General features: G+C 49.6%; 1 long non-coding RNA gene across 1 annotated transcript; it reads right to left on the bottom strand.

The window, feature by feature from the left end:
- Positions 1–13,038: 13,038 nt before the first annotated feature.
- On the bottom strand, positions 13,039–14,848 carry LOC109370844. The gene is made up of 3 exons (XR_002121296.1): positions 14,732–14,848; positions 13,778–13,915; positions 13,039–13,190 (listed from the first exon to the last, which is right to left on the bottom strand). It is a non-coding gene; the product is annotated as an uncharacterized LOC109370844 (long non-coding RNA).
- Between the last annotated feature and the right edge of the window lie 7,650 nt (positions 14,849–22,498).

Here is a 22,498-nt window from a genome sequence, read left to right as displayed (position 1 = left end):
TCCTGGGCTTACCATGAGCTGTGATCAAGGCCACTGGAGATGAAAGACGGTGAGGACACAGGGGACAGCTCAGAGTGCTTCTGCCTGTAACAGCCTCAGTAGCAGATGTAGGGTGGGCAGCCGAGCATCATCCCATGCTCCTGAGCCCAACTTGCAGGTTTTCCAAGACCTAAGCTTACTCTCTTCTGGAAATGTAGGAACTGCTTTAAAAAAGCAAAAACCAGCAAATCCTCAACCTTTCTCTTCCAAAGTCTGAGCTGAAGCATCTTGTACATGGACTTGCAAAGCCCATCTTGTAAACATTTTGTTGGAGGGTTAGCTGCCCTTCAGGAAATATTTTGCCAGTATATGAGTTGCAGAGACCAAGGTGATGCTGGCAATGACAAGAAAGAATCATGTTTTTCTTGCCATATAAATCCAAAATGGCAGCACAGTGTAGGGTGGGATTGGCTCTATCCATGTTATTGTCAGGGACAGAGGTGACCATCCCAGGCAGTGCAGCCCATCACCTCCCTACACATCTATAAGCATCATAGCCCACCTTCCTGGTTTGCTGGAGCCTTTACCCAACATAGACTCAAAGAAAAATGGTTGGAAGGGACCTCTGAAGGTCACATCACTCACCTCCTCTACACGCATGCCAATGTACACAGCTATGTAGATTCTGCTCAGCCTCTCTCCCCACCATGCAGACAGGGACAGCACTGTGTCACTTCTTGCTTGTAGTTCAAACATGGAAAGCTGGGTGAGATGGTGGCAGGCTCCTTCTGACAGGTAAGATCATAACATTTTAAAATCACTGAATCACAGAATATTCTGAGTTGGAAGAGTCCCACAAGGACCACCATGTTGGTCTCCTGGATGCACACAGGGCCACTCAAACCCAAACCCTATGTCTGAGAGTGGTGTCCAAATGCTCCTGAGCTCCACTGGCAGAGGTGGAACACTTCACACACTCCACTCCTCATCCCTTCACCTATTACAACCAGAATTCCTCCCAGTCCCTCAGAACTCCCAGGATGCTCATATATCAGCAGTTCCCACTGCCATGAAAATGCCACTCCTGGGATGTCATCGGGGGCTCATTTGCAACAGCAAATAAACCCTCATATACCACAGTGGTCATCAGGACCTTCTTTAATGCTCCCCAAGGGGCAGCTCCAATTTGCTCCACTGAGAACTGACCTTCCCCCCTTTTCCACCACCCAAAACTACTCCAACGAACCAATAGGTCACCTCTGAACCATTTCACTGATTTGTCTCAGGGCCAAATCTGGCTGTGTCATCAGCTCAGTGAGCTTTGTGTGCCTGGAAGCGGCAGTCCGGACCTGCAGAGCCCTGTATGCAGCCACCTATCTTAGTTCTGCACCCACGCCTGCGGAATGGCAGCTTGATGCAAGCTTGCAGGGGGCAGATCCACTCTGTGGATGGTGTTAACAGATGGTGAACTCTGCTTCGTATTTACTGATACGATTCCTGTCTGATCACATACCAGCTTGGTCTGCCAAGGAAGGCAGTATTCCCAAACCTCCGTCTCACTCTGCTTTGAGCACAGTCATTTAGCATCATGTCCAAGTAAATTACTCAGAATAACATGAAATAAGACAGAAATACCCTCCACAGCTGACATTTTAACCCTTGAAAGGGTCCCAGGTTAAGTGCTGCATTGATTCTGAAGCATTTCTTTGCTCACATCTGGGTTGGAAACCACCACGGAGGAGTCAGATGGTGGATGTCCCATCCCTGGCGGTACCCAAGGCTGTGGATGGGACCCTGGGCAGTCTGTGCTGGAGAAGGGCAATCATCCCTTGGCAGAGGCTGGGGCTGGCTGGCCTGTGAGGATCCTTCCAACCCAACCATTCTGTGATTCCACGATGAAGAGATCTTCCCTCTGAGCAGCCTCCTGTCACAGAAGAAGGAAATGCATGGCACTTTATCACCTACGCATTGATACCAACCACAACGAAGCAAACAAGTCTTCAAAGTGGATGAAACTGCTGATTCAGACCCTTAGCCATGTCACGTTAGAGACTTTCGTTTTCCTGACACTGGAAGTTAATGACTCCCCAGCAACCACTGATGTCTTCCTGAACCAAGAGACTTTCACTGTAGTCTTCCTGTTCCTCATCATTTGTTCTATTTACTCTCTGCTCTCCCACTTTCCAGAAAAGTGTCCCTCAGGGAGCAGACTCAGGGATGTGGGTTGCTGTTGGGTGACACATAGGAGGTCACCGCATGTCTTCCTGCCTTGCCCCATTCCATGCAGAGCAAGATGCAGCCCATCTTCATGTTGGGCTCCTCTAAAGCTGTCATCAAAAAGATGAGGTTCCTCATTACAATTCCTTTATTTCTCTCATATTCAGAGCTGCCAGTGAGGGGTCAGCAGCACTTATGAAATTTTCAATTCTCGCAGGTTTTGAATTTACATGTTTTTCCCCATGTCTGATCTGGAAGAAGACGATGAATAAAAGATTAAAATTGGACGTCTCCCAATCATTTAAGAGCAATGAAATGAATGTTTATTATGGGAACAAGCACGAGTCAAACACTGCTTCATGCATACCAAAAAAATTAGCAGTGAACATCAAAAAGGGCCCAAACAAAGGGCTGTGCTCTTTGATGTGACTCTGATGGGGTGTAAGGAGGAGTAAATCTGGGGAGCAGAGCAAAGCCTCCTGGAGACGTCTGGAGCCTTTTGTGCTGGACTCCAAGGTGCTCTAGAGCAGAGACAAATCCCACCAGCTCCAACAACAGGTCCTGGTGAAGAGCTTCCCATCGATGTAGACCTTCAATCAATGAGAAATTTTGTGATAAAAGAAATAATAGAATTGATCAATATGATTAGATTTTTTTCCCAGAAAAATTTGTTGATACTTCATGTTCCTTCTTCAGATTCAGACTACGGGTTTAAAATTGGATTGCTCACATCTCCTACAGGAACTGGATCATAGAATCATAGAATCACCGAATGGTTTAGGGTAGAGGGGACCTTAAATCCAATTCTAACCCCTGCCATGGACTGGTTGCACCTCACCAGATCAAGCTGCCCATGGCCCCATCTGACCTGGCCTCTAATGCCTCTGAGACTTATTAGTCTCAACCTGTTCTGATAGAACTATTTCATTTTGTATGATTGTTTCCACCAGAAAACAGCACAGTTGCACTAAGGGAGGTTCAGGTTGGACATTAGGAAAATCTTCCTCTCCTAAAGAGGATTGGGCACTGGCACAGCTACCCAGGGAGGTGGTGGGGTCACCTTCCTCGGAGGTGTTAAGAAAAATGAAGATGTGGCACTGAGGGTCATGATTAGTGGGCATGGTGGGGGTGGTTTGGTGTGTGACTGGGTGATTCTATTTGTCTTTCCAACCTTAATTATTCTATGATTACTATCCTAAAAGAGTGTAAAGCAAGAGACGTGGCTTTTAGAGAGAATGGAGGGATGGGGGGAAAAAGGTTGACCAGGACAAATTTTGATGAAGTAGAAAGTGGTGGTGGGATTTGTTGAGAGCTGTGGCAGAAAAAGGAAAGGGATGAGGTGAGAGAAGGAGGGAGCCAAGTAGGTGGGAGGGGAGCTGAACTAAGAATTCTGTCTGGTCAAGCTGTTCTTGGTGTGAAAAGAAGTCTGTAACTAAAGACAGTATCTTCTTGAGAAAATCTTTGGGAAAAAGATAACAAAAGATGAACAAAATCTTTGCAACTTCTGTGCTCAGAGATAAAAATGGGTATGAACTTGCTGGTGCACAATACCTTCTCTGGCCATGGACTCATCTCCGTGCATATTGTCGCTGTGTTTCCTGGCTCCAGCAAAACAAATCACCATTTCCAGGCAGCTGACAACATCCCTTCCTCACTCTTTCAGGCACTTTGCTTCCCGTTCACTTCTGTATCAGCCCTATGATAGTTAAGAGAATTGGCACAGCCTTGGCTTGTGGTTGCTGACTCAAAGTGAAGCATCATCCTCCTGTTCTTTGCCTCAGTTTCCCTCTCTCTTCTTCCAAGTCCTGTCCCCACGCTTGAGCCAGGAGCTCAGATCTCACCCTTCATCCGCTGGGTCCCAATCTCACCATGACATGACAATGACAGTCATTGGGGATCACTTGTCCAGAGATCTGGAGGTGGAGGGAGAGCAGCAGAAGGACCTGTGCTCCATCTGGGAACTGCAAGGACATGCCAGGAGGGGAGTGAAGGGAACACAGCACTGTGGGACACCCTGTATGTGACAGGTGGCAGCCCCACTGGGGGGGAGGTGTTGAACAGGCCAACCCAGGGGTCCACTCGAGATGACTCAAAACAGCAAATCTCATTGATAAAAGCTGTGTGTAACATGCTGAAATGCTATGACCCATCTTTCCAAGACATATCCAGGCCTTCTACCTTTTTCACTCAGTTGTGGGCTATCCAAAAGCATTGTAGGCAGCACCTTCACCCCATCCTGTGCCTCTCCCCCTTGGGGAGTTCAGCCACATAGGGCAGTGAGGATGGAGCAGCGCCTGCTTCTATGATTTGTGGAAATAAATGACAGCTGCAGGAGTGTGTGATGTAGCAGTGCCCCTACAGACAAGAGGGTGGCAGCCTCAGCTTGCATCTACATATGTCCAGGAGAAGATATGAAAGAGGCAAATGTTTTCTCCAAGCTCACATGAGCCCCCTGACACCATCCTGAGTGAATGTACCCCTGGGACTGCTTCTATCTCGTGTGTGCCATTCTTCTACACTTAATCATAGCATTACAGAATCGTTTGAGTTGGAAGGGACCCTTAAAGGTCATCTAGTCCAACCACCATGTGATGCACAGGGATACCTGCAGCTTGCTTCCTGCTCTCCTGACACTGCCTTCAGCTGCTCCTGAAAGCATCCCCCATCACTTCGCCTTCCTCCTGGACCTCTCTGGTTCAGCCCAGCCCTGAGCTGAGGGTAAGCTGTCCAAGGGTTGCTCCCCAGCAGCGGGACTGAAGCAGACAGAGGTGATGCTGGGTGTCAGCTCACTGCCCACGTCCCAGGGCAGTGCTGTGATGTGATGCACTCAGTCTGAAGGAGATGGGAAGCGTAGCCACAGCCTCTTTGTAATTCCCTGCACACGCATCCCAGGGAGCGGGGAGGGCTCCGAGCATTTTGCTTCATCTCTGCAGAGTGCCTGTCAGACCCCCCGCTCCTGGAGGACGGGGCGGTGGATGGACGTGGCTGGGCAGAGCTCCCTGTGCTTTGACAGCTCCATTGGCGTCGGCGCTGACAGCTGCGGCCGCTGACTCTGCCCTTCACTTTGATCCTCTCCCAGGACTGCTCCCATCACTGACAAAACCTCTTCCTCTGCTTTTATGCTCTGCCATGCCCTCACTTTAGCAGGCAAGCCCTCAGCACTGCTCCTCCTGCACTGAGACGTGGTCCTGCCCTGGGGACAGAGCCCTCCCGGCACCCACTTGCCCACCACCCTGCTCTCCTTTGGTGTCCTGGGCTGCAGGCCCTGCTCTGTTGCAGCCTGATAAGATATGTATTTTCTATTGAAAATCCAAGTGCATTGCACAAACCAGAAGAAATTTGTGCTTGAGGGGCACAGCTTGAGGCTGGCACCTGGGGCTGTTTTCCAAAGGCCAGGATTACATCTTGGGTGTTATGGCCCAGATTTTTAAAGATGTTCAGCATCCACGAGTAGCATTTATGATGGTTGCTTGAAGCTCTGATTGCTGCCAGTGGCTGATCTCTCACTGAGACCATATTTTTGTGTGGGTGAGGCGTAGGACAAGAGAGTGAATCCAGGCAGACGTGCCATCAGTCAGTAGACTGGATGGCAGGAGGAGATAGGAAAGGCTCCATCTGCAGATGCAGAGCAGGAAATTGCTATCATTCTGGCTTTTTTGCCCAAATCCTTCTCTTTCATCATCTCTTCTTGTTGGAACAAGCAGCCCAGGGTGGTGGTGGTGGTGTCACAGTAACTGGAGGTATTGAATGGTATGGAGATGCAGCACTGAGGGATGTGGTCAGTGGGCATGGTGGGAATGGGTTGGGTTTGGACTGGATGATCTTAGAGGCCTGCTGTGCAGGCTGTGTGCTTTCAGATCCCAATAGCATCTCACTCTTTTGGTCGTGAGCCCAAAACCTTTCAGCACCTTCTGTGTACCTGTGAGGAGGACAAGGGGTGCTACACACAGCAATCCTCCATCATCCCCAGCCATAGTGACTGCTGCTCTCTACTCCTCCTTTACTCTTTCTCCAGTGGGACATAGCTCTGCTTCAGCACAGTTTGCCCAGCACCAGTGAAATCTCCACCAGAACCAGTTGCTTCTCCATATTGGGAATCTGGGCCATGTGGAAAGCAAAGGACACAGGGAAGGAAAAAGGAGAGTGGCTCTACCCAGAGACAGGCTCACCAGTTGCTCCCAACTGCTGTACTGGAGGTGGGCACTGCTAAAGGACTGAGTCCCTGAAACTAAGGTGATTTTCCCATCTTAGTGCTCAAGGGAATGAGGATGGCTGCCTGCCTTTCTGCCTGATTTCTCCTGTCCTTTTGTAGAATTATAAGACTAAGACTGGAAAAGACCTCTAGGATCATCCAGTCCAACACCAAACCACCCCCACCACGATCACTATGTCCCTCAGTGCCACATCTCTATAGTTCTTGATCACCTCCAGGGATGAGAACTTCATCACCTGCCTGAGCAGTCTGCTCCAATAAGAAAAGATGCTGAACCCACAATGGGGAAAAGGTGGATTTGGGTAAAGAAGTCAAAATGTTAGTGATTTCCTGCACAGCATCCTTACCTTGGACAACGCATTGCCCTGTCTCAGTCCACCGGCTCAGCCTTCGCTTTCCCCTCCTCTCCCCCCACCCCATGGTCCTGGTCCCCCACTGTTTCTGGGTAGGACCCCCACCCTTTGCACTGGGCTTCCTCTCACAGAAGTGGAGCAAAGCATGCAATATGAATGAACCGCCGCAGCCTGTCGCGTGCTGCCGGGCTGTACCCTGATTCGATTAGCACTGATGTTTCTTTCATGAGCAAAAGGCTTTCTCCTCTACGGAGCTCTTTGCCGAGCTCAGTCACGGAAGCAGACGGCTGATTAACCACCCGCTGCCTGCAGCTCCTGCCTGCTGCTGGCCCCCTCCCTGCCTGCTGCCTCCATCCTGCTGCTCCGGAGCAAACCCTCACCCTGCAGCCTGCACCTGCCTTCCTTCTTCATCCAAGGCTGCTGTTTGCCACAAGTCCACCCTACGCCAAAGGTGTTTGTTTTTTTTTCCCATGACATGACAATGTGATGGGGCTGGACATGGGGCAGAGACGCTTATGGGACAAGGGACAGAGAATCATAGAATCATTCCAGTTGGAAAAGACCAACCATCTGCCTGTCTCCAGTGTTGTCCATGAACCATGCACCACCTGCACAAACAGCACAGGATCAGCTCCCACGCATTGGCCGTGCTGATGAATGCTCTCCTTTCAGCACAGTCTTGATGATTTTCCTAATGACCAGGCTTGCAATAAGGCTGGCTCCTGAGAATTCTGCTGCATTATTTCAGGCTGTTAATTGTACTTGGAAGGACATTCCTGCTGCTCATTCCTACTGTTCCCATTTTGCTCTTATCTGGGACAACGTGGGCACTAACGGGCCTCCTCAGAGCTGGGAGAGGGAGAAGGGGGCACTGCAAAGCCTGCTGTGTTCTCTCCCTGGGCTTCTGTAAGGTAACCTTTAGTCCAACGTGCAGCATCAGAACTTCGTGCAGTGCCATTTAGACCAACTGTCTTTGTGCAAGAGATTCCTCATTGCCTCCCTCCTCACACCAGGCTCGTCAGCATGAACTTTGTTGCCTCTTTCCCGAGGAAGAAGCTGCAGGAGGTATCAAAGCAACAGAACTTTGCACATTCAAGGGCTCAGTTATCTGGAAAAGCCTTGGGTGATCTGGCTGAACACTTTCCCTATGCCTTTTGCATACCCGGATGTTATCAGTGCCATTAATTATGCGTATGGGTAAATCTACCCAGGAAACATCGAGTGGGTGAAAATCATTTTCTGTGGCTACGTGTTTACACTCTTTTCCTGGATCTGTTGCTGTTCCTCAGTGCTGCTGTGGGAAAGGTTTGTCGTTTCTGACCCACTGATTCCATCACAGCCCTGCACTCCCCGCTCCATTCCCACCCAGACCCATGGTTGGTGCAATGCAGGGGGTTGCACTGTTATTTGCAGGTGTGATTAACACCAGAGCTAATTGTTATCCTCTCACACAGCTTCCCACGTGGGGAAGGAACAGCCCTGGGTGCACAACAGGTATGCATAAGCTAAAACAGACGCAGCAGCAATGCGTGGAGAGCAGAGGGCACAAAGCAGCTTCACTGCAACGGTGACGCAGCTGCCGAAGGGCTGACCCAGTTCTTACCCAGCAGAGGCCATTTTTGGGAGCACATCCCCAGCTCAGAGCCTGCGCTGCCCCATCGCTGCACCCCCGTGCCGCTGCCAGACGCTGCCTGCAGCTCTGCCTTCACCTCCAACGAGCAGCGATCCCGCAGCCCCTGGGAGCACTTGACACGCGAATCCTCTCGCGCAGACAGCGCTTTACACGCTATTGCTGGCACAACACAGCAAGCAGCCAGGGGTTTCTCTGACTCACACGCTCCTCCCTGCAGCTCCCCGGGCTCGTCCTTTCCCCGGCCGTCACAACAAAGCCAGCGGCAGTCTGTGCCCTTCCTCTGCTCCCTGTGCTCTGCTGTCCTCCACGTTCTGCTCCTCGGAGCACATCCCCAGCTCCCTCAGCCTTTCTCCATAGGGAGGGGTGTTCCAGCCCTCTGAGCATCTTCGTGGCCTCTTCTGGACCAGCTTGAACACCTCCACATCTTTTCGTGCTGAGGGCCTCAGGCCTGGATGCAGCACTCCAGATGGAATGTCGCAAGGGCAGAAGAGGGGGACGGTCCCCCTGCGTCCTCTTCCTTTCCAACGAGCAGCCCTCTTTCTTTATACTCAACGGGGTGACCATATCACAGTGGTGTCACTGTGCCACAGCTCTGCTCAGCTTGGGGACAGAACATGGGGAGGAGGTGGGCGGGCCGAGGGGCATCGGGGGAAGGAGATGGGTGGGTAGGTTTGAGACTTGGGCCAGGAGGAACAGTGAGGTTCAACAAGGGCAAGTGTAGAATCCTACATGTGGAGATGCAGCAGTACAAGTCAGGGGCTGAGCTGCTGAGAGGAACTCTGCGGAGAAGGACCTAGGTGTCCTGGTAGCCAACAGTTGACCAACTGTTGACCAATGGTTGACCAACAGGGTGACCACAAACCAGCAGTGTGCCCTGGTGGTCAGGAAGGCCGATGGGACCTCGTGGTGCATGGCACAGAGCGTGGCCTGCAGAACGAGGGAGGTTCTCAGACCCTTGGGCCCAGTGCTGGGCTGCCCAGTTCAAGGCAGGCAGGGAACTGCTGGGGAGAGCCCAGGAGGGCTACAGAGAGATCGGGGCCTGGAGCTTCTCCTGTGTGAGGAAAGGCTGAGAGCCCTGGGGCTGTTCAGCGTGGGGAGGAGAAGGCTGAGAGGGGATCTGAGCAGCACTTAGAAATGCCTGCAGGGTGGGATGGGGCCAGGCTCTTTTTGGTGGTGCCCAGAGACAGGGTGAGGGGCAACGGGCACAAACTGGAACCCAGAAGTTCCATATGAACACGAGAAAAAAATTCTTAGCTTTGAAGATTGACAGAGCACTGGAGCAATCTACCCCAAATGTTCCTGTGCTGCTGTAAGTCTGTATAGCAAAAGGTAAATAGTTGGTCTGTGCACAAGCATGCCTGGGGGGGCTCTGATGGCAGCCAAGCAGAGCTGCGGTGACCAGGGCAGAGCTGGGGAGATGCATCCGCTGTGCGTTGCTCCTGGACTTCAGGCTTTGGACTCCATCTGCTGTAATAAATGTGGAATTTCCTCAGCTTGCACTGAGCTGACAACACAGTGCCACCAGCGCTTAGCAGCAAGCGGGACAAAAGTAGGGCACATAGGGAAAAATGAGGACATGGCCACAGCCCCTGAGAAGCTGAGGTGTTTCCCAGGAAGGCTAAATCCTCTGCTCAGCATTGGTGGCTGGATGCTCTAGCTCAGCAGAATGAAGACATCAGTTGCTCCAGCATTGCTTATGTGAGTCAGAGCTTTTTGGTGTGTCCCAGTGTGACGCAATTTTCAGTGCTGCCTGGATGCCAAGCACTGCAAGGAACATTCCAGCAGGACCTGCTGCTGTTTTGTGCAGCCCCAGGCATTGCTTTCACTCTCCCAGACCCATTTGGGATCATGCTTCTGAACGGGAGGCCTATGCCCAGGGTTGTGCCTCTCCCTGCCTGCGTCCCCCCTGCTCCCTGCACCGCTGTGGCTGCAGAAGGGAACTGATCCCATGCTGAAGGGCTGGGGCTGACAGCACTCAGCTCCACCATCGGGGACGTGTGGGCAGCTCCTGCCCATCTGTGTGCGAGGAACGAGAAAATACAGACTGGTGATTTTCTCTGGGGGGCTGAGCACAGATCAATCTCACTGAGCGCTGTGAAGCCTAAAGGACACCTTGAAAACTTCTTTGCTTTTGTCAAGAAAGGAGCTGATTTCTCTCTTTCTGGGGTTCCTCGGGGACTTCCCCACAGATTTCCAGCAATGTAGAAAGTATCTTCCCCACACCCACCTCACTCGTCTCTGTTCCTCCCCCTTGCACCCAAGGCTGATGCAGAGCCCTCTGGGGGCCCTGTTCATGGCAGGGGAGTTGGACTAGATGTCCTTTAAGGATGCCTTCCAACCCAAACGATTCCGCGATCCTATGATCTCCAGTTGGGTTGGGGATACCACGGATCCATTTTCACAGGTGCACTTTTCCCTCAGAAGCATTTTCTGCCCTTTGTCACCCATTCTCAAGAAATTTCAGCTCTCTGGATGGGGAGACCCATCTGCAAAAGGGAGAGAGCTTCATCCCAGCCCCACAGGTCTCCAGATATTCCCTCCCCACTCCCTGTCCAAGACCCCACAGTGACATGAGGTCACCCCATCCCTTACCTTGCTCCAGGTGGGAGAGCTCACCATGTGCATGGAAACATCCCCGCGTCCCACCAGCTCCACTCAGGGCCCCTCGCTTTGATACTGTAATTTAGCTACACGGAAACAGTTGTGTTCTGAAATTAAGCATACAAGGAACTCTCCCTAAGCCAGAGAAATTATTTCCACATCATTTCAAATTTTCTGCTCTATTAATTTCCTTCTAGCCTGTCATTTTCTTCATTTGTCCCAAGGCTCCTGGGGTTCAGCTGAGACAGTGCTAGTTGGGATATGCAGTTCCTTTTCCTCTGGCCAAGTCCAGGTAGCTGTGTTGGCACTTGGATTTTAGGGCTGCTGGAGGTTCAGACAGGGAGTCCAGAGCTCCCAAGGGGCAGTGGGTGCTCATAGCATCATCTCCAGCTCCTGCAAAAGGAGGAGCATGGCCTTTCTGTGGGGATGTTGGCAGCGCTGAGGGGCTGCTGCCATCTCTTGTCCTTGAACCATTAGGTTGGAAAAGAGCTCTAAGATCATCCAGTCTAGTGTCATGGAGCAGTCCCAGACATGATTTCGGTGCCCTTCAAGAACACAACCCCATTATGCACCCCATTCTTCTGCCTTGATGCTCACCTACACCATCTTGACATCCTGACATCACGAACTCCTTAAAATGAGTCCTTAAAAACAGGAGTCCATCTGAATGGGTCCAGGTCAAACGTGAGGATCAATGCTTTGCTGGAATGGGGGCTCAGTCCTCTCTCACCCCTGGAAGCCCTTCACAATCCAGAAACAAGCAGTGTTGAAGGAGCCAGTCCAACTGGATTTAGGAACTAGAAAGTCAATCAATGCTGTGCTGGTGGCTTGGGCAGCTCTTATTGCTCTGTGTTCATGGTGTCTTTTGGGGGCACCAAGTCCTTGGGGATACAGGAGAGTGATGGTGTGGATGTAGTCACCACGTGCTTGGCTGGACTGTGCTCTGAGCACCTGATGGAGCTGCACATGTTCCTGTTCACTGTAGGGGAATTGAAACAGGTGGTCTTTAAAGGTCCCTTCCAATTCTAACAATTCTGTGACTCTATGATACTGGGCTCTGTTCCTGTGCTGTATGTGAGCGCTGGAATTGGGCTGTTCTATAGCACTAAGGAATGGATTAATCCCCCTCCCCACTCTTCATACATTTCCCTCCCTGTGGTGGTCCCTCATTAGCATCCCACTGCTGTCCTCCAGCTGCTTTCCCTGCTTACCCCATTTCCGAGGCTATCGTAGGACTTTATGAATCATTTATCTTAAGCAGCAATTATTGTCCAAACAACTTATTAATACCGTGGGTATCAGCTTGCTCAAAACATCAGAGGCAAAGCGTGAGGCATAAACATTGCAGAAGACGGATTGAGAGAAGGATTGTCTCAATTATGTGAGCCCCCCCATCCTCTCCCCGCTCACACAAGCAGTTTCAGGGACACCTACTGGGCACCCGGCCTCAGCATCTCTCCAGCATCAGGCTGAAAGGCAGAAGGCAGGAATGGGGCAGTAATGAATGGGGAAGGCAGCTGTGCTCAAAGCATGCAGCTGAGCTCGATGTCATGCCTTAAAATCATAGAATCATAGAATGGCTTGAGTTGGAAGGGACCTTAAAGATCATTGAGCTCCAACCCCCGTGCTATGGGCAGGGTTGACAGCCACTAGACCAGGCTTCCCAGGGCCCAATCCATAACAGTATCATCTATTGCCTTCAGTGATAATCACTGAGCCCTTGAAGCCCAGAAGGCTGTGAGCCCCTCACTTGGCCATGGCTATGGCAACTGAAGGGTTTCCTCCAGAACCGTCTCAAGGAGCAGGACTCATGTGCCTGCAGCATTGCCCATGGAAACGATGGGCTGGGATGCTTCCAAAGTCATTACATGGGATCTGGGCAGGGTGATCCCCCAGCATGGCATATTCCAAGCAACCTGAAAGAGTAACGCTGAGCTGTCTGTGAAAAGATGCCTTTCTGCACAGGATAAACAACACAACCCCATGCGTCTGGTCAGTGGGGAAAACTTCAAAGCTGAAAACAAAGCAAATTTAGTCACAGCTGCAAATCCTTCCAGGATAAATTGTGTTTGCACAACCTCAATTACTTCAGTTGGTGTGTGCAATATAACACACAGGATTTCCTGGCGACAGTTGATATGGCAGCATTGCTCTGCCCCATCCAGCACCTGTCAGCCATGACCTGATCCAAGTCCTGAAAAGAAGAAGAATGCCCCATATGGGTTCATGTTGGATACTAGAAAGAATTTATTTTCAAAAAGAGTGGCCAAGCATTGGCACAGGCTGCCCAGGGAGGTGGTGGGATCATGGTGTTTAAGGGGGTGTTTAAGGAAAGGGTGGATGAGATACTTAGAGACATGGTTTATTGTCAGTATTGATGGTAGGTAGGCAGTTGGACTGGGTGACCTTAGAGGTCTTTTCTAGCCTTAATGATTCTATGATTTTAAATGTCCCTATGAGCACTGAGCACCTTACGGGGCACCCTGTGTTGGGGCAAGAGGAGGGAGCGGCCTCTGGACTCAGTCTTATTCTAACTGTGCAAAACCTGATCACAGAATGGTTGGATTGGAAGGGACCTTAAAGCCCATCCAGTTCCAATTCAATGCTGTAGGCTGGTTGCCCCCCATTGGATCAGGTTGCCCAGGGTCCTGTCTAGCTGCCTTGGGCCCCTCCAGGCATGGGGCATCCACAGCTTCTCTTCTCCCTCCTGCTCATAAACTCCTCTCAAGCCTGAACACTCCCAGCTCCCACAGCCTTTCTTGGTAAGATGAAGCCACTCACCCTGGAGGGAGAACTTCAGAGCATCACAACGTGGCAGGGACAGGTTCAAACTGGGGACAGAAACCCATGGTGCGATGTGCGGTGTTGACTGGGGTTTTCTCACCTTTCAAGGAAGAGGCACGGGAAGGGATGAAGATCCTACAAGAAAGCTGTGTGTAAGGTGTATGTCATCTCCAGGGCAAGAACCCAAGACTGCGGGGCTGCTGTATGACAACGTGGAGAGGAGAGGCTCTGCCTCTCCCTGTCCCAGTGCGCTGCACGTGCCAGACCCTTCGGGATCATCACCCGTGTAGGGTGGGGATTACAGCCTTTATAGAGTCTTCTTCAAAGCCTCCGTGTTTGAGGCTGGGGTCACTACGAGGCCATTCCCTGTCACTTCTCTGTGAGCTCTTCCGCCTCCCCTCCCAAACACACAAAGCTGTTTTCAAATGAATTAAAATGAATCACCTCTACTCCGCTGACAAACTTTTCTCCTCCTCGCTCCCCTTTGAAGATTGCTCAAAACATGCTAGACTTATCAAGTGTAATTTTAGAGGAAAACAGAGAAAAAATATGCAAACTACAGACTCAGGCCCCCGAAGACTAAAGCAGCATCGAATAGCTCTTCTAAAGCGCGTGGATGCAATGAGGCTGCCTTATCTCAGAGTCAGCGCTGGAGTAGAGAGCCACGTAACGAGGGACTATTTCCCATCTGCTGCATAAATCTAAAGTTACTTCAGGCAGAATGAGGAATCAGAAGGTACTTCAAAGGCATTTTAGCTCTGTATCTGTGTCAAACTGCAGCTCTAAGCACTCTGTGTTGCCCTCCTATTAAAGATGAACTTTTGTACTCTGTTAGACATCTTAAAAAGCATAAAACATAAGTTCATTTGCTTTTCAAGTACTCCCACCCCCACCCCCTGCTCGGATCCTTTGCAAAATAGGAGACTGTTCGGGTATTTGTGAACAAACAACCTTGGCTTTGTGCAGCGGTTTCATCTCACTGCCAGCATGGCTGCGTTGGGTGCAGCTGAAGTTCTCTGGGTTGCGAAGGAAACGTCTCCATTGGGGCAGGGTGCGAGCATCCTGGGACAGGCACCTGCCTCATAGAGTCTTAGAATCATTGAGTCGGAAGGGATCCTTAAAGGTCATATGGTCCAACTCCCCCCACCTACACCTACTTCCCATGCTGTCCCTACCTCCCTCTATCACTGAAGTTTTGTGCCAGGGGAGACATGGCTGCCCCATGGAGCGTGGTCAAGAGGGCACTGACTCAGTGCAACCCTTTTCCTTGCAGAGTTTGTGGCTTTATCAGTGTTTTCTACAAAATGAGAGGAATTGCGCTGGGTTTCCTGCTGTGAAAATTGGATCTCTTTGTTATAAGCTGGCAGCAAGCGCTGTGTTCCTGTGCCCTTGTGTGGGGAGCTCCCTACCAAGGAATCCCCATGCAGGACCCCATGAGTGCCAAGAGCACAACGTGATGTGCACAGATTGGCCATGGCTGGAATCAATTTATGGCACTGAAGCAAAACAGCTTTACTTATTCCAAAACCTACATTACTTCCTGCATTCGCCAGAAGATCTGAATTTTGGTTTGTGCTTTACGTGGCATTTCCTGAAAGAACTGCAGCTCTGCTTCTCCATTGAGCCACCCACCTGTACACTGCAGATGGGGCAGCAGGGAGGGAAGATAACCCCATAAAGATGCACTCACCCATCTGGGAAGGATGGGAGAGTCATGGCCACGTGTAGAATCACAGAATTATAGTATGAAGGGACCCACACGAGTCCTTGAGCCCAACTCCTGGCTGCACACAGAACCACCCAAACCCTATGGCTGAGAGCTGTGTCCCAATGCTCCCTGAGCTCCAGCAGCCCTGTGCCCTCTGCCTGGGGAGCTGTGCCATGCTCACTGCCCTTTGGAGCAGAACCTTTCCCTGATATCCATCCTCCAGAACCTCCTGGACCTGAAGGGAATGTCTGTGAGGGCACTGGGAAGGAAAGGTGTGAGATGAGAAGGAGAAAGCACTAGGAAGAAAGAGAAGAGACAGGGAGGGCTTTTTGCAGAGAGCTCAGAAGCAAAAAGCACAGTGGGAGTAATTAGGGGATTGTGATTCAGGTGTGAGAAAAAAGGAGAGGAGCATCCATAGGGGAAGCAGAAACAGAGAGCGAGGAGGGGCTCACAGTCTGGAAACACTGACCACATGGTTCTCCTCCATATCCTTTTTGACTCTTTCCCAAGACCTGGGGGACCTGACTGCTCTTTACGCATCTCAGGATGCTTTCTGCATGAATTATGCTTATCCAGGTGCCTACTGAGTCTGTTCATCACTGCTTTTTGCACTGAGCTCTTGATGTGGCATTCAGGCCTGACGACCACGTGCTCTCCAGATGGCCATGGATATTTTTAATGGATTGCTGTCACATCTGTCACCTTCCACAACACTTTGATCAATGCATTGGAGATTGTAGGCCATCTGATTTCCGCTAGAAGTCCTGTGTGAGTCCCACATGGCTTTGGCCCTTTGTAATTGTGCAGGTGCTTGCTTTGCTCTGTGCCTATTCCTCTAGCACCTTCCAGAGGACCTCTTTGATTTATCCTCTGAAAGAAGCCCTTGTGGTGTGGGAACCTCCATGATGTGAGAGGTGCAGAATGCCACTGCAAATTTAGTTTTATTTTTTGGTAAATCTACCTGCTCTTCCTCCTGTCCTCCTTTTCTACACTGACGTCTCTCTCACCCCCATCAATCTCCTGATGATACCGGCTCCTAAAACACAGGGAAAAAATGGAATTCTTAGTTTTTAAGCTGCTAGCAAGTTCCCCTTTAAAACATTTAATCCAATTCATTATGGTTTGCCGCTTCGTTTCCCAGGGTCTGGGCACTCTTCTGCTTTCCTCATTTGGATAGTAGTTTCTTTTTCTTTTTTAAAGAGATTGGTTCAATTTGCAGTTTAACCATACCGGCCTTTCAAACCTAACGATTCCGTTGTACAGTGCTTAAAAAAGCGTTTCTCCAATAAGAGCATTTCTGATAGCAATGCAGAGGTTTCACAAATTTTTAAACTCTGCTTACATTCCTATTTTTTTAATAAATAATAATAAAAAAGTCTACTAGTGCCCTTAAAGTATACTTTATCATACTGGGAGATAGCAGAGGCAGTTATGAACTAACAAGCGTGGCCAAGACCCCAGAATGGATTTACCTCGTTTGAGAGGCTTTTCCATTAATTTGTTTCACTCCAGGCAAATTATATGTGCCTCTCAAATTGGGCTTAGTGAAGATCTTAGTCACAAACAATTGGTCTCAAACCTCAGAGATCAAGGGTAGTTGATATCTCTTTTTTCCTGTAATCTAATTTGATTCCCAATAGCGTGTGGCTAATGCGGGCATACAATGCACCAGACGAAGCGTTTGCAGCAGAGACAGGGACATATAGGGCGGTGTTAAGATCTTACTTAGGTTATTATCTGCAGCTCAGAATGGAATGACAGTTGCGACAAGTGCAGGGAGGATTTGGGGAATGGAGGCATTGCTTTGCACGCAGCTGACACAAGCGGGGCTGAGAAAGGAGATCACGATCTTTTAAATGTGCTTTGGGTGATATAAATAATGAGAAGAGAAAGGAATGATCTGATTGCGGTGACGATTCTTTTATCATGTGAAATCTGCATAAACTGCCTGTGACCACACTGACACGGGAAATTAAGAGATTCATATGCACACAAAGAGGAATGGTTTCCCAAGCAGGGAGAAGGGGACAAAGAGCCCTGAGATTAATACCGTAGCAAAGGGTCAAGGCAGAAGTGAGCCCGGTGTTCGAAATGCAACTACTCATTATGGCAGAATAGCAGCATCCCCCAGAGAGGCTGAAAAGGATGGTCCGTCACTGTCTGCTCACATCTCTTTGTTGGGGTGGTTGTCCTTGCCTCAGCCCCACTGACCGCCTGCAGAGCCAGAAAGGACTCTTCTCCTTAATACTTTTTCCCATCGCTCCGTCTTTTGGTGCTTTTCTATGCAGAGGCAATGAAACAGATGGAACAACGCAGGATAGGACCAGCCAGGCCTCGTTCAACCATCACCGTAACTGAGGTCAGGAAAGAAGCTTTCTTTGCCAGAGAGGATGGTGATTTTGATAAGACAAGGGGGAACGGCTTTAAACTAATAGAGGAGAGATTCAAGTTAGATGCCAGGAAGACTTTTTTTTACTCGGAGGGAGACTTCTTTACTGAGTGAGACATTGGCACTGCTGCCCAGAGAGCTGTGGGTGCCCCATCCCTGGAGGTGCCCACAGCCATCTGTCCATGGCAGGGGGTGGAACCGGATCATCTTTAAGGTCCCTCCCAGTCCAAGCCATTCTATGGTTCTATGATTCTATGATCATCCCTCCATACTGTAGGCTTTGCCCTCTTCCCTCTAAGATTAGCTGGAATTTCCTCCAGAGATATTGCTTGCTCTCAGTTCTCTTCCTTGATACCTACAGAGAACTGCAATAATAATATGTCTTTGCCTTCATATTTTATAAGTCTTGGGAATGTGCTTTGGGGCAAAGGACTGAGGGGAGGTCTGAGCTTCTCCTTGGAGACACATTGATCAAACCCTGCAGCCCACCTCTGGGCTGTGCCAATGGACAAATTGTATTTGCTGTCTTCTCCACTAGAGAAACTGAGTGCAGGGCTGGGGCTGATCTGTCTATATTCTGTAGGTTCTGTAGAGATGATATTATTTTTCTAGCCTCCAAGGCCCTTATCAAGCCGTATGCAGAGGACAGTTGTCCATGCCCATTGGAAAACATGAACCTTTGAGCTGCTCACCTTGAAATTCATGTTCTCCCTGGCAAACAGGATGGCACAAGTCACAACCAGAGCTGACACACATAGAGCTCCAGCCAGTGCCCTTGGTAACAGTTTCTGAGTCCAAGATGCAGAATGTATACAGGGTGTAAAGAGGGAAACTGCTATAAAAGAAACTTGAAAAGCCCAGCACTTTGCTGGATATACAGTGATAACCCAGTCAACATCTTCCTGTAACTTGCTTCCACATCAGACACCAAAGTAAGCACACAGGAGTAGAAGTGACCACCTCAGTACTGCTGGGAGAGCCTTTCATGGGACAAGAGATGTGGTTACGGTGTTCCAAAGACTCAGTATGTCCAAAAAAGTCCTGTGAGGATGATACAGGTAGGATACTGGGGTAAGGAACCATGCATCACCCACACTTGCCAATTCATCTCGAACAACAGAAAGCTTGAAGTGAGGAGAAAGATGCTCAGATTGCTTGGATCACTACAAACATGGCAGTATCTGCTAGTGCATGAGAAAAAGAAATAACCATTCTTCAAGGAATATGTGGCAGTGGGGTGGCATGACCCAAAAGAAGAGTTGTGGGGATAGCCACGAAGATCTGCCATCTATCGATGACTGAGCATGTGCCAGCAGATGGAGTTGGTGGCTGGCTCACTTGTCTTTGCAAGGTGGTTATTAATCTCTCTGAACACGGGTATAATTAATACAAATCCTTACTAAGTGTCCACTCCCAGTGCCAGGTTGACTCCAAAGCTGCCTCCTGTGCTCCAAATCCCCTTCTCAGCCTTGCTCCCATGCCCAGCCCATGATGCTCCATGACAAAAGATGTGCCAGCACTGTTGTCTCCCAGGTGTTTCCTACTGGGTTTGTCCTATCAAAAAAAAAAATGCAGAGCCTGAGGACTGGCCATGCAGCCTCACCTCTAAGAGAAATGTGCATCATGGACCAACTTGCACCATCCTAGAGAGGCAAAATGAGGGGGTGATATGGTATAGATTGTCCCTTTCCACTCCCTGCTCCAAAATGCACTGCTCAGCCCACTGCAAAATGCCCCTGGGATGCCAGAAGCCATGGAGAGGCCCGGGATTTTTGTGAGGACCAGTCAGTCTTGTTTGATTACCAGCAGATGGAGGTTGCACACAGAGATAATTAATTAATTCAGACTTTCCCAGTCTCCAGACTTTGGTTTCCATTGATCTCAGTTTTATCTGGAGTAATAGAGACAATTAGGAGGGAACACAGAGGCAGAAGTTAATTACTAATGGAATGGAAACTGTGGCTTTCAATTTATTAAACTTTTATCACTGAGGAGCACTGGGAAGAGCCCAAGTTCCTCTCCACGTCCCCCACACCGCGCCAGGCACTCCCTGCACTTGGCAATCAATAATAAATGATAAAATCCCCCTCCTTCTGAGCAGGGCCAGCGCTCTCTCACCAAGCCCCAGGGTACCAAACCCTCAGAGAAGAGCATCTGGGCTGCTTGGACAAGCAGTCCTCCCTCCCGATGGGAGCCTGGAGCTGCCTGCACTGCACTGCAGCAAGCTGCTGCCAGCCCCGCTGCGTCCTGCTGTGCTGATGGCTCTGGTAGGCAGAAGCTTCTCTGCGGGGGCCAGGAACAACTCATTGCTATTCCTGTCCTGAGCCTGCGGTGGAAGGCAGCCCTGCCTGCCCGCGGCATCGGGATGCTGCAGCTGCATCCCACTGGCAGATAACCGAGGCTGTGCTCTCAAATGTAGCGTCCAAGTCAGATCGCATTGCTGAGGGTCTTGGCCAACAGAGCTTTGAAAACTTCCCAGGATGGGGATCCCACGAGATGCACCATTCGCATTGGGATCTTTTTGATTTATGCCCCATTGAACTGCGCGCTATTCCTGTATCCTCCCATCCTTTCACTCTGTATTTCTGCCTCCTTTAAAAACCTCAACTTAAGGCAGTGAAAGATAGAGAATAACAGAATCATTAAGGTTGGAAAAGACCCCAGTTCACCATGCCCACTGACCACATCCCTCAGTGCCACATCTCCACGTTCCTTGAACACCTCCAGGGATGGTGACCCCACCACCTCCCTGGGCAGCTGTGCCATTGCCCAACCAGTCTTTTGGAGAAGCTTTTCCTGATATCCAACTTAAAATCACAGATGCAGTTGTCTCCCTCCCTGAGTTGGGACAGTAGTTTTTCCCTTGGTCTCTTTTTGCATGCCCTCTTCTCTCGCCTCTAACCATCTTGGTGGCCTGCACTGCACTTATCAACTGTTGGACTTTGATGAAAGGATGAAAGGGAATGGCTTTAAGTTGTGCTAGGGGAGGTTCAGATTGGATATTAGGAAAACTTCTTCTCCAAAAGAGTGATAATGCACTGGCACAGCTGCCCAGGGAGGTGATGGAGTCATCATCTGAGGAGGTATTCAAGAAAAATGAAGATGTGGCACTGAGGGATGTGGTGGTGGGCCTGGTGGGAGTGGGTTGGAATTGGACTGGATGATCTTAGAGGTCTTTCCCAACCTTAATGATTCTGTGATTCCATGATCTGTCGTGTGGAGTGGCCAGGATGGCACACAGTGCTCTACTGTGGCTATTTACAAGCTGAGTAGAGGGCATGATGGCTGTCTTGGATGTGCCAGGTATCCTTTGTCTAATGTGTACCAGTCTAAGGATAGCCCACATCACCTCTGACTCAAGCTGGTCTGATCTGAACCATACTCAGTCAGCATGGTCAGGTCAGGACCATACTGGTCATACTGGCCTTAACCAGACTGCAGAAACCTCGTTTGGGTTCTTTATGAGCACACTGAAAGCTCTCTTCCCAGGATCAACACAGTAAGTTCTATTGTGATGCAAAAATGACTGTTTATTACCATGTATTTAAGGCAGTTCAGTTTCTTTACAAGTCTTTTTCTGAAGCATCATGTCAAAAGATTGAGATATTCCCTCGGCAACAACTGACTATTTCACTGAGGTCACAGATTTAAGATTCTTAATGTGAGTCAGCGCTGCACTGGATTGCAAAGGGAAAAGCACTCTGGAACAGCTGACTTGCTGATGGCTGTGTGTGCATGCTCTCAGAAATTAAGCAGTTGGGGGCCTGACCAGTATTTGACTAGGATGCAGATTTTAAATCCCTGGTATGGAAAGCACAAGCCAATTAGTCATGCTTAAATACATGGGAGATTGCTGGAGTCCCGAGCCTGCATGAGTGGTAAGACTCAGTTCTGCCCTGCTAGTGAACCGATTTGCAGGGAAATAGGGGAGGAGATATTTTCTCAAGGTGAAACATATCTTCTTGGAGGATGTGATGTTTTAATACAATTAAATAAATGGCAGATTAACCTCCACAACCTTGATTAGCCTTATACTGGGACTCACAGGTGAAGTAAATATGAAAAAAACACAAAGAAAACAATCTACAGTTAAAGGGATTTGGTGGATATGACTTTCCACAGCAGCTCTTAATGTGTCCTGTGATACTGTAGTAAAGACAAACACAGCTCTGGACTTGTGTCCCTCCTGACCCAACAAGGCTTGGGTCATCTTTCATTTACATGTCACTCAGCGCATCCTCCTGCTTGTCTGTGAATCCTAAATTCGATCTGATTTTAGTCTGATTACTTTCCCCTCCACTTGAGAGAATTAATTAATCTCCGCTCTGCTCTGGGCTTTTTTCCCAGTCAATGAAAGGAGGAAGGAAAGGGTGGTGTATGTGTCATTAATCATCATTACATTCGTGACTCCGGAATTAGCTTGCCATGAAAGCCAACACTTGTAAGGTAGAGGAGCTCTTCCACATCCCTGTACATCTGAACCTCTATAGAGTTTTTCCAGAGAGAAACTGAGGTTTGAGAGAGGAATGACCCTCACGTGGATCATAGAATCATAGAATCAATCATAGAATCATAGAATCACAGAATGGCCTGGGTTGCAAAGGACCACAATGCTCATCCA

This window comes from Meleagris gallopavo, chromosome 23, assembly GCF_000146605.3.
Source record: "Meleagris gallopavo isolate NT-WF06-2002-E0010 breed Aviagen turkey brand Nicholas breeding stock chromosome 23, Turkey_5.1, whole genome shotgun sequence".
Taxonomy (NCBI): domain Eukaryota; kingdom Metazoa; phylum Chordata; class Aves; order Galliformes; family Phasianidae; genus Meleagris; species Meleagris gallopavo.
The sequence above is the reverse complement of the archived record's forward strand: the minus strand, read 5'-3'. Positions and strand labels throughout refer to the sequence as shown.